The sequence below is a fragment of the Megalops cyprinoides genome, chromosome 3 (assembly GCF_013368585.1).
Source record: "Megalops cyprinoides isolate fMegCyp1 chromosome 3, fMegCyp1.pri, whole genome shotgun sequence".
Classification (NCBI taxonomy): Eukaryota; Metazoa; Chordata; class Actinopteri; order Elopiformes; family Megalopidae; genus Megalops; species Megalops cyprinoides.
The window spans coordinates 42856468-42869677 of NC_050585.1; positions in this window are offsets into that span (position 1 = coordinate 42856468).

Sequence of the window (13210 nt, forward strand, 5' to 3'; positions counted from 1 at the left end):
GTTTCACACACATAGCTTTATTTCTAATTGAGTTGCATAGAAACACATTACATTATCATTTAGCAGATGCTCAAATCCAATGCGACTTGCATTACAATTTTTACATGCAACCCATTTATACATCTGGATATTTACGGAGGCAATTCTAGGTTCTACCTTGCCCAAGGGTACAACAGCAGTGCCCCAGAGGGGAATTGAAGCAGCAACCTTTTGGTTACGAGTTCTGCTCCTTACTACTATGCTACACTGCTACCCCTACATACAACAACCAATAAAATGAATAAGAGAAATATTGACCCATAATCCTTCTTGTTATATTACCTGATGCACACCCTTTGGAGCCAGAGGTCTTTGACAAAGTCATTGTACAGCAGTAATCATAGCAATAGGCACATCTTCAGGCTACCAAAGTCTATTGGTCCTTTTTATCATTATTTATCACCTTATCAAACACCCTTATTCTTGTTTTTATTATCCAATCATATGGCTGGTTATAATTATGATGAAATTTAGGAACAGTACCTTGATGAAGGACACAGCAACAGTGCCCCATGTGGGAACAGGCTCATAAACCTTAGTGTATGAATACAACTCCTTAACCACTACAACGCACTGCCACACCTTTTTTAGAACAAGACTTCTGGATCCCACGAGAAGGCACTGGTAGGTCATGAGTAATTTAGACCTGGCCTACTTTTCCTGGACCATTTAGGGCTACCATTGGTCCTGCTGCTGTTAGTCTTTTTTGGGTACACTGAGGGAAACAGTCATTTCTCAGCATGCAATATTCAAAGAATGGAGAGTGATTCAATTATTCAGGGAACACGTCTGGATTATGCAGACTGTAGAAGAATGCTGGTCAGTTCAAATTCATTCAAAGCAGACTGTCTAATGTGTGACAACATTAATATCCATAACCATTTCATTTGCAGCCATTCTTCAGATAAAATCTGGGATCTCGTGAATGAAATTAAATTCTGAATGAAATTACGAAACAGGTCATTATCATATACATTTTGTGTTTACCCAAGTCAGATGATGAAGGAAGACAAATCTTGGAAAATGCCTCCCAGGCCCTGATTTATTCATGAAATGTCTGCATGAGTGTTCTCCAGTGTTAGCATTGTCATCACAAATGAGTCTTCTATCTTAAAGTCCATTATCCCATGAACTTCAGACACAAAGACCACAGGGGTGGGGTGGGGTGGGTGGGATCTTCCTGTGAAAGTCCATGACCACCAGGAGAGACACAGTTATCAGTGTAGTGCCCAGTATGCGACCATTAATGATTACATTGTAGTATGTTACATTGTCGCGTGAAATCATTGCGAGATTAGAAACGTCCAGATTTCCTCATGGTATTTTCCAGTTAGACGCCACTAGCATTCTCACGAGTGAAAAGTATTGATGAGTTCACAGTTGAAGTATTTTCAAGTTTTTTCTTTTCAGTGTCTTACCTTTTGGTGGTACGGGAACACAATGTGGCACGGAGGAGGAGAAGGGCTGCTACAAAAAAAAAAAACATTTTGACTGTTATATTTGAGTATGAATACAATGTAAGTAGCCTACGCTGCTAGCTTGCAAGCTTAACTTTTTATGGCGTTACGCCTGTTAGGCTATATGTCGTCAGATATAAGGTAAAAATGTATATGAAAATTCACAAATAATTATGAATAAAAATGTCCTTTTTATGAATAAAAAGATTTTCTGTGAGAAACAATTGAAAGTTTAATTAATTAGTTATTCAATAGTTTAATCGTTGTCCACCATGTTTTTCAGCTTTTTACCTTCAAAATTACCTGTAACATCTACAGCCGCACTTCCTTATGGGATATAGTAGGCGAGGTAGACTGGTCTGCATACTGGTGGTATTTTTCCAAATCAGTACATCATCTGGGTATCTTTGGCATACTGGAAATTTCATTTTGTTTGCATATTGTATACTACATACTACATTTGGTCAAAATCAGTATACACTGGTAGTATAGTATGCGGTTTTGAACAGTTTGGTTGCCCCCCAAATGCATTGTGTCACCTGTTTCTTTTGAAAAATAAGCCAATCGCATCTCTTCTTGAGGACTGGTGACATGAAGATGGGATTCTAGGCTTAATTAAAAATACAGCGGTTACATTTGCACTGCTTGTGTGCTATTTGTTTATGTTGGTCTTTCATAATTTTATTTCAATACCTGTACAATTTCAGCCATCACTAGAAGTAGGCTTCTCATTATTTCTGCTTCAATCAGCTATGCCATTATGCTGTTTCATGCCAGTTAGTCTATGCCCTACAGTAAGTAAGAGTAAAAGTGTCACTGAGCCAGGGTCACATCATGGTCTTACCTACAAATTCTTTCATTAAATCAAATTAAGATCTGCGTGTTTTATCAAAAACAACACATTTCGTGTCAAATATTCTTTGTTTAGTTCTTGTATTGTTGAATGCTTTTTTAATGTTTGAGGATCCTCAGTTTTGTGTCTCCACTAACATCAGCAATACTCCTCAGCACACAACTTCATTTGACATCAGTTAATTGTAACTGTCTGTCTCGTATACATAGGTGTTTAATTGAATGAGGCCAGCCATTGGCTAATGAGCTGCACCTGTATTGATTGGCTTGTAATGAAATACAGGTATGTGGCTGCAGAACAGGAGGAATTTTTTTCAGGTGGCTGTGGGTGTCCTTGGGCTGGACTGGGCTGGGCTTTGCATTTGTTTTTAAAATAATTTTAATTTCTTTTGAGAATTTGGTCCTTCTTTTGGCTTTTGTGAGATGTATCAACAAGCTTCTCCACAGGGAAGTAGCCACATGGTGGGCCCTTGCACTGTTGTGAGAATCCAATCAATCTTAAACTGGAGGTTAACCACCCTAATTGACACCCAGGTTTAATGCCGAGAGGCACAGAAATTTCCACTGCTCTGTTGGTTTAACAGAGATAAGCTCCTCAAATTTTTAGCAATATCCTCAGTCTTCCACTCAACAGGGGTTACCGCACAAGTGTTAATAGCCACTTTAATTAGCCACTCATTTGTACCCTCAGCTCTTTGACCCCAGCATTTAATGACTGTTAAATCACATCTGCGTAGGCAGAAAAACCTTGGATATACCTTTTTTTTCTACAAGATTCAGACCTGAACATGTCTTTGAAAATTTTTCTGTAAACAGGTTAACAGTCAGAGGCCAAGCTGAGATCGGGCTTAGTGGGGCTTTCAGATGTGGCTCAGATCTTAGAGGTCACAGACCTCACCTGCTTTGCTAATTCATCCGATGCACAGATTAAAATGCAGGTGAGAAACTCCCCTGGTCCTCTCTCAGCTCTCTCTCTCTCTCCTCCGGATCACAGCTGCCAGAGGTGCCGAATCAGAGAGCAGAAAACTAGAACAATAAAGTGTGCCAGGCCCTGGGAAAGTCATCTCCTTGTGTGGCATTTACTATTAATTTACTCTACATTTAGTCTCTTGGCGGCAGCTGCTGTTATCCGGAGTGACCTAAAAAGCAAAGGTACAAGTGCATATAGGGAGGTCTCTTGAGCAACAGTGTATAAAAAAATGACAGACAACATCCAGGCATGTGTCAGTCTGTCAGGCACTGTTATAGAAGGGCTATGCTAGAAAACAAAATTCAACAACAAATGCAATCCTATTCTATAGAAATACCAAAGAATAGGGAAGATGTAAGTGTCTTGTCACGTCTGCAGTAGGGGGTAGTCAGCGACTCTAGCGACCTGGCTGCCATGAGAAGCGCTTTACATTATACTGGGTCCAGAACAGGCAGGGGTGGGGCAGGTTAATCTCTGGGAATGTCTTTTTGTATGTGCACTAACATTGAAGACAGATACACAGCTTTGTCAAAGAAGGGCTTGTAAATTGCCCACATAGAGGAGGAGGTTGTAGGGAGGTTAAACCTGATGTAACAACAGTTCACTTAGCACTGACGATGATTGGCAGCAAGGGGAAAACAAACATATTACCATCCCCTGCAGTTTAACATCACAGAGCTTCCAGGTAAATAGCAGTGAACCCGAGAGGTGAGGGTTCACTTATGTTGAACACCTCTAAACCAACAAGCATTCTGTAAAGAATCCACAGCAGGTGCAAATTCAGATGTGAGCTTTACAACATTGTCAGTGCTCATATGCACAGCAGACACCTCCATTCAGGTTGATTCAGATGAACAGACATTCTACACAATATCAATTCATACATTTTTTTCCATGGGCAATTCATGTTAAATACCTTGCTCGGAGGGACAACCGCAGTGCATCACTTGGGGGCTTAACCTGCAATTGTTAAGATAAAAGCTGCCAAGTCACGCTACAGAAATGTTGGCCCAACTGAATGCTCAAGCTCTCTATGTCCTTACAAGCAATGCGGCTGCTGCAGCATGGTTATGGTAAAGGGGTTAGCCAGTCAAGGGCCGGCGATTTCTCCTTCCTCACAGACCCTTCCCTCTCTCATTGAGTTAACTCCATCGATCTTCAGCAGTGACTGAATGCCTGGAGAGGTCTCGGTGGGCGATCTTTCCCTGCCGCCGCATCCAGCTCTGAGCTGATAAACCAACGGTGCGATGTGGATTGCTGGGAAAACGGCCAGTGGTGCCGAGAGAAAACAGCCGATTGCCGCCTTGTCGCTATCATTCAACCACATGTGTAGCTCCCCAAGTTTAGAGTGAGGGATTTCAGATGGGGAGCGGAGAGTTTCATAGGTCAAGGTTTCTGTCACCAAGGTCCGTAAAACACCCTCCTCACAACCTGCCATTTGCAGTTATGGAGAACATTTTCGCCGTCAACAGGCTGATATTTATTGCCTGTTAGGCGCTGGCCAGCTAAATGCTGGGTCAAGGTAACTCTGTCCCCCACAAATGTCCCACACTACAGGGGGAGGCTACAGTGACTGATTCCTTCCCTCAGATCTATACAGAAGATCATGGAATGATCTACCCACAGGGGTCAGAACAGAAGAATCACTGGCCATCTTCCAACACAGACTGAATACCCACCTCTTCAGACTACATCTTGGTTCCACCTCAGTCCCCACCCCCCCTAAGTACTTGCTATTTATTATAGGTGTAGTATCGCAATGTGTTTTGGATTCTTTGATCTAGTGACTAAGGTATGGTAGTATGTTTGGCTTCCCTTGTATAGTCAGATTGCACAATTGGGGTAGGGCTGGAATAGTGTTATGCTCACACTCACTGGTCTGGGGGTGTTCATGGCCTGGTCTGACACTGTTGCTCACTCAACTTGAATGGATACACTTATGTTCTCTTGTGCTGGAAGTTGCTCTGGAAAAGAGTGTCTATTACATGAATGTAATGTAATGTAATGTAAGGCAGAGGTGGAGAAAAACAGAGTGCTTGGGCTGGGAGGGTGGCCTCAGTCAGATTTACTGCTTCTTGATGCCCTCTAAACTCCTCTAACCCCCTCAACCACCCACAATGTTTACCTCACTCATATCTGATCTTGCCAACTGGAAAACCATCCCGGGTTATGATTTCAAATAAGGCTCATATCCTCAAATAACATCATGTATCCCTCTTCCCAGCACCATTATTATTGCAGTAAACATTTTGTCACCGTGTCATTTTATTCTGAGCAGAAAAAAAGGCTTCATGTACATTTACATTTATTCCTTTGACAGATGCTCTTATCCAGAGCGATTTAGAAAAAAAGTGCATTCAATAGGGGTTGGAAAAGTAGGTGTACAGATACCGAATCATTAGTGCCACACTTGTAATATAGTGCAATTGTGGGAATCATTGGCACAATAAGTCCTGTCATAAGGCGATAAGTGCTGTCATAAGGCTTGTACTGATTCGGAAGAAAAGCGCAGACACTGCTGGCCGAAGGGAAGCCTATGAAAATGCTAATCTTAACCATACTGTTGGTGCTTTTGCTCTGTTGGCTTTGATGTTTTGTGGCAAGGAACAAGGTGAACCCCAATACAGAGATGACTGGAGAAAGTAAAGTAGCCGTTACTGGAGGCTCATGGAATACAAAACAAGCTTGGGTAGAAGTGCACACATGCACGCACACACACATATGCACTAGGCATGGCAACTCAAGACTGAGCAAGCACATGAACAAATAACAGTAAATACAGGCATAAACAAAAACTAATCAACACAGGTGAAAGACGTTAACTACATACATTTAATAACTAACTACATTCCAGACATATTTCTTACACAAGACACAAGAAAATTCATTGATTTTTCTTGTACTACTGCAGCAGGCTTTGACCCCACTCTGAGCCGGCTTCTTCTCTGAGGATAAAGGTCAGGATGATTGCCCCTCCTGTTTCACAGAATACCTGTGTGTGTTCTCTTGGCTGCAGAAAAGCTATTTTTGTAATTTCTGCAGGGGCATAGGACCCTACAGCAATGTTCTAAATAAACCGCTCTCTTGCAGATATGACCTTCAGAATGGTCATGGGGTTTTCAAGCAGCTCTCTCTGGAATGCCAAAACAATGAAACATTTATTATTTTTCAGGATTATGTATATATTTATTTCTGAAAGGGGAAAAAGGAGCTGTATATATTTGCTATGTTCTCTTTTGCGCCTTTTAATTAAAAGCTGATATAGCCACTACCATCAGATACGATGCAAATGATTACAAATCTTACTTCGGCCTTTTCAGCACATTATTGCTTAAATATTAGCACCGTGTGTCCATTGAAGTCTGTAGCTGGTCTGAATTGATGATGAACATTCATAGCACGTAACATCTGATCCTCAATTCATTATTCTGAAGAAGAAAGAATGGCTATTGATTTCATACTTTCAGGCACACCTTGTTTGAAAAATGTGTACATATATGTATGTATACATTTATATGTCCTGGAGAAATGTAATCACACTACAGGTGCTACTGTTCTTCTGCAGTGCATCAGATAAGCACCTGGAATCTACAGCAAAGACAGAAACTTACTCTGAAACGTGTCTTTAAGGTAATTACAAAAAATATGCCTTGGTCACACCATGGTGAAGAAAACATTTGTATTTGATTCATTTCCATTCAAGAATGGGCAAAAGGTGAATAAACCATTTTTTTCTGATAGCAAGCCAAACCACTCCAGTTTCATCCCCCCATTCTCCTCATGTTCAGCTTTAGTGAACTTTGACTGGTGAAATCACGTGACTCAACCAAGGCTTGTCCAATATATTGGATATGAGTGCGTGGATGTGTCTGACCCCTTAGTTTCACCCCGTGAGCAGTGCCACTGCCAAGAGGTTCTTCTGTTCTTTCAATAACATGAACTATAGTGGGGTACACCAAAACTATAGGCCTAAGTACAACAAAAATGCTACTACCTATGAATGCTGCTAGTGCAACTATAGTGGACTAACTGGTTTTATGATTTCCACGTTCATGTTCCCTCCAATATTAAATGTTATGTCACAAGGCTGCCAAAGCACGAGCTTCACCATCACTGGTGAGGAAAATTTGTGTGGTTTAAATGATCGTGACTACAGGATTACCCAGGGGGAAGTTAGGACAGAGGAGCAGACAGGATGGCGTGGGTGTATAAACAGATTAAATAAAACTAAATGTCAATAATGAGTAACATTACAACGGCATGACCAGGGCACATCCTGAGCTGAGCCTCAGAGGCATACATGACATGTGAAACCGAAACCGAAGTTCAGTGTTTCTTGGACAAGGAGCCAAAGTGTAGTCTTGTGTTTTTTTGATGAAAACCCGTTATTGAACCTGAGTCACTGTGAGTTTACATTTGCATAACATTTTACATTTATTCATTTGGCAGACGCTTTTATCCAAAGTAACTTACAAGGTGAGGTGGTTCACCTAAAACGTGACGGCCATACGTTCACTTAGGTCAAAACATGGTTACCTACCTGCAAGACAGGAATTTCAAAATGCGATATATCACCTGTGAAGTGAGTGAGGTGGAGAAGGGTCGAATATGGGGCCCGAGAAGGACCATACTGGACCAAGGGTCAGAGAGTGGGGGGTCAGAAGGTCAGAGCCCTCTGCTGCAATCACAGTCGGTCTGGAGGTTTAAAGCTGGTGATTGCTGCTTCAGAAGCCTGAAGAAGAGGAGGGTCAGGACCTGAGCAATCAGGTCTCTGTAGCTATCCTCAAAGAACACCCTTGTATCCAAGAGACAATGAGTCTCAAGCATTAGATAAAAATGTTCTGTGTAATCACGTTTGTCTGAGATGGAGAATGAGGTCAAGGATCAAATTGGTTAGCTGAATCCCTTCTCAATGAACATAAGCAGCCAACACTGCTAAATGAAGAATGAACCTCAGACCTGTCAATCAGGCATGTTATTGCCTTTAGATGGCTTGTTTGCAGCAGTAGGAGATGATCTGAGGTCAGTTGAAGGTACTGCTGAATCTTCCATGTGCCCATATCGCAGGTTGGCCAAAGAAAGTCATTCCTGTAAGCCTGGGTTTAAAATCTACCCAGCACACATTTGTAGACCTATACAAAGCAGAGGTAGCATTGTGAAACTGAGGTACTGTTTACAAATATGTATTTCTTTACTGCAAAAAGGGCAAACAAGGACTAATCTCACAGTGTAATCTAACCACTCTGTTTTGTGGGGCTCGGTGTTGTCATTCACTGAAATAAATTAAAGGCTTTCTGAAGAAAATAATACATTTTTCATTTTCTTTGTCTTATTACAATAGATAAATTGAGCTTCTTACATTTGCTCCCCAACCCACACACACAAACACACACACACACACACACACACGCACACACACGCACGCACCCTCATCCCCTGTGGGAACACACTCTGCTATTTCTGTGTGGGAGGCAAATTTTGCAGGCGTAATAATTATATGTGAGTCACGGTCATTAATGGCATTCACAGTGATTTCTAAATACAGACATGCTAACCCACCTAACCCTTCCATCCCTTCCCTTCTCTGAGAGGAGTGTAACGCTGCATTTGCACCCTTATTATAAGTTTTCTTGCTTGGAGTCTGACTCATTTGTTAATTGACCTACAAAACATGCTTTAAGCCCACTGGAACATATACACCTGGAGTCCTAGCAGTGCTGTGAAGTGACAATCTTATATCTATTATTGATAGATTTAATTAATTTCTACCCCTGTTGATAATTTCTCTATTTATCAAAGCGAGATCATTTTCACTGGATATGAAGTTAAGCGTCTCGGAAGAGGCGGTTCACATTAAAGCGTGATGCGCGATCCATTATAATATCACAGACATTACTGAAAATTATAATAATTATGCAGAATGAAAAGATCAAAAAGATCTTGCTGGGGGGAAATGTGCAGGCCTATTAATGTTTGCACTAAAGAGATCGAGATCTTAAGTTATTCAAGGCACTGCTCTTATTCTCCTGTTTGTTTCCACATTCTCACACATACTTTTCATAATGACCTTCTAATGTTTAGAGAGAAATTATTCAGAATTATTCAGCTGTTTTATTTCAAGTTTAAAGAAACTAAAATCTGCAATCTGCAAAAAAAAATATATATAATATAATATAGATGACATGAGTTTAAATGTATTCTTCAAAATAAAAAGCAACACTCAGACGGTAAAATTGATCAGGTGAATTCAAGGTTTGGACTCTGACATCAACAGCTGAAGTTCAAGCACCCAGAAGTACTACTTTTATTTGGCTTGAAGTCTGGTGAAGAGATCACAGCTGCCTGTGGGTCGAGGTTGTACACCTCTGTGTGGACATAACAAACAGGAAAAAGAAGGGGGAGATGGGCTGGAGGAGGGATGCCGTGAACAGTTGACACAGGAAGGGGGGAGGGGGTCAACAACCAAGTGGTAAGTTTTATAGTCATCGATGGGTCTGGTTTGTCTAGGTTTGGTTAATTGCAGAGGGATTGTCTGAACATTCTCCTCCTGAATCTTCATTTGGAAATACAAGTATCTTCTTCATCATCATCATAACCACCATCATCATCATCAATATTAGTTGTATTCTTCTTTTTTGTAATAAGCATTGACTCCTGCATCAGCAGCCAGACTGTTAAAGTCCCAGGCGTGTCTGAGACGAGCTCCAGACCGCGGAAGCTCTGTGCCCTCTCTGACCTCAGCACTTTAGCTAACTGCAGCCCCGCGGAGGTTGGTGCCGACTGACTGGAAGATGGGCCGTGCAGACGGGGCCTGACGTCATCCCGCTGGGAGAGTTATTGCACGGCAGAGCGACCTCCGTGACATCTCAGCTCTCTCGCCTCCCTGGGAGTCGAAGGGCTGGCTTTCAAGGGCAAACCTTTACCCAGCATCCTCCGCTTCTGCGCCGGAGCCAGATGCCGCTCTCACCGGAGCCGTGTGATGGCATCCTCTTGTGATGATCTGTTCTATCCTGCAGCGGGACCAAGCTGTCGTCGGGTCGAGTCAGGGAGGAAATGTCCCTGTCACACGGGTTCCAGAACTTAACCTTAACCGTATACACCGGGACTCAATCAACATTTGTCCTGAACTTTGGGGAGGTATCAGAACTTTGGGGAGGTATCAGAGCATGACCTTACAGATTTATAAACATACCCCGATGCAGAGCATGTAATTAAACACAACACAAAGACATTTTCGTAACAATGGCTGCTTGAACAAAGCACAGAAAGATGTAGAATTTCAAGGAGAGCTCCACACCAAGCCTACGTGACTCATATTGTGAAAAGGCTTTCGGTGCGAAACGCTACGCTAATTGCTTGTGCGTGGTTCGTAGGTCGCAGCGAAAGCCATTTTGATCACCTAGAGATAGGTCACTTAGTGGGTTGGTGAATATTCAAGAGTTCTCTCAAGCGGACAAACAGGTGTTCTTCACAGGGGTGTAGCACATCAAATTCTAGACAGCACAGTGCTGAATTTGTTGCGTTGTGGCTATGTGCTGTTTCTAAACATGGCGAAATATGATTCTTCATTATACAAATATCACCCCCACCCCAAAAAAGATACCTATATTTAACCCCAAATTTGACACAAGAAGGTTTTGACAGATATCTCCTCTTCCTAATTAATCTGATTGGTTGGATGATTTCACACTGGAACAGCTGGATTCCATTAGAGGATCTGTTATGTTGGAAAGATGTGTTCCTTAAAGCTTGGTGCAATGAACATTTGTCCTGAACTTTGACTTACAAATAAAATCAAGTATAGTTCATGGTTTTAAATGTTACACTCTGTTTTGGGTGTCAGTCTGAGTCTGGAGGTGTTGTGATCAAAGAGGAGCTCGACCTGTTTTGTGACACTGGAGAGTGATACCTGCCTCTGAGAACGGCAGACGAAGAACCTTATCGATCAAGCCAAAGTATGGAGGTGATCTTATTTCATTATGTTTGCTGGGTTTGAACATGAGGGGTCTGTAAGTAATCTTCCAGTGTTCCACTACTAGACCTGGTTTTCTCATATTTTGTGGACAATTATGATTTCTGTAGAGTGCTTTGTGGTAATTTTCCTGTACAAATGTGCAACAAAAACAAAATGATTGATTGAAATTCTTACTTGAATGTTTATATGGACAATTTGTCCACATGCAATCTTTTTTTTTAATTTTAAGAACTTTAATTTTAAGGAAACTAACCTCATTTGAAAAACATTTTTACATGACGCATTAGATACAGTAGTTGCTTCGAACAATAACTATCAATATTAAACTGTTGTCCCTATCAAATAAAAAAACATAATTGTATGAGATGCTCCAAGAGGTATCAAAGATTATCATCATATTCAAACCCATTTTTGACTGTGAGGCAAAATTCTGAAAATGAATGCGCAGGGGAGGTATCAGAGCATGACCTTACAGATTTATAAACATACCCCGATGCAGAGCATGTAATTAAACACAACACAAAGACATTTTCGTAACAATGGCTGCTTGAACAAAGCACAGAAAGATGTAGAATTTCAAGGAGAGCTCCACACCAAGCCTACGTGACTCATATTGTGAAAAGGCTTTCGGTGCGAAACGCTACGCTAATTGCTTGTGCGTGGTTCGTAGGTCGCAGCGAAAGCCATTTTGATCACCTAGAGATAGGTCACTTAGTGGGTTGGTGAATATTCAAGAGTTCTCTCAAGCGGACAAACAGGTGTTCTTCACAGGGGTGTAGCACATCAAATTCTAGACAGCACAGTGCTGAATTTGTTGCGTTGTGGCTATGTGCTGTTTCTAAACATGGCGAAATATGATTCTTCATTATACAAATATCACCCCCACCCCAAAAAAGATACCTATATTTAACCCCAAATTTGACACAAGAAGGTTTTGACAGATATCTCCTCTTCCTAATTAATCTGATTGGTTGGATGATTTCACACTGGAACAGCTGGATTCCATTAGAGGATCTGTTATGTTGGAAAGATGTGTTCCTTAAAGCTTGGTGCAATGACACAGCAACCTATAATGCTTACAGCAGTGACTGCTGCATTGTGGCATTCTGCTGCAATCAGTGACGGAATGCAGCAAACGATGGTGCTGTGTGTGTGTGTGTGTGTGTGTGTGTGTGTGTGTGTGTGTGTGTGTGTGTGCCAACTTAGAAGCAGGCAACAAAGCCACTGTCATTACAAATTTGTACATAGTTTGTGAATGTATAACAGATGCTGGACAGAACAAGAAAACGTAAGTATGAACACTGAGATGAGTGCTTGAATCACCGTTTTAAGCCAAGCCCAAATAACCAAAACAAGGGAGATGTGTGTGACAATCAAATGATGTGTTAAACGTAAGCACTGCAGACCTGTTTCCATCTGTCTCAAAGTCATTGAGGATGTGTGATGTCCTTAATGGATTCCACTTCACCTTCCTTAGTTTCCTGGTAGATAACAGTTTTAGTAGTTAAAAACAGTTTTTTTTTTATTATGTTCCCACCTTTTCATACACATACGTCAGAGTAATAGGCACTTTCTGTGCCTGACAAGTTTTTTTTTTTCTTTGCTGTGCTTTTTTCACCTTAAAGTTTCAATGTCACAAGGGCACTTTCTTATCTGCATGAAACCAAGCACTGTCAGGAATTCCAAAAGCTCCCGGGAGCGCACGGCCGCCAAATTAAACCCAAAACGGAGACGGTCGGCCTCATTAGTTGCTCTTTTCGTATTACTGTAAGCATCTGATCTTTGCTCAGAGCCCCGCCCCCCCCCCCCCCCCCCCCCAACTGCGGTCAAACGGGCCGCTGTTTGTTCTCGTGCTCATCCATCACGCAGACCCGCGCCTACTCGTTATTAATTACGGAATAATGGAACGGGTTTAAA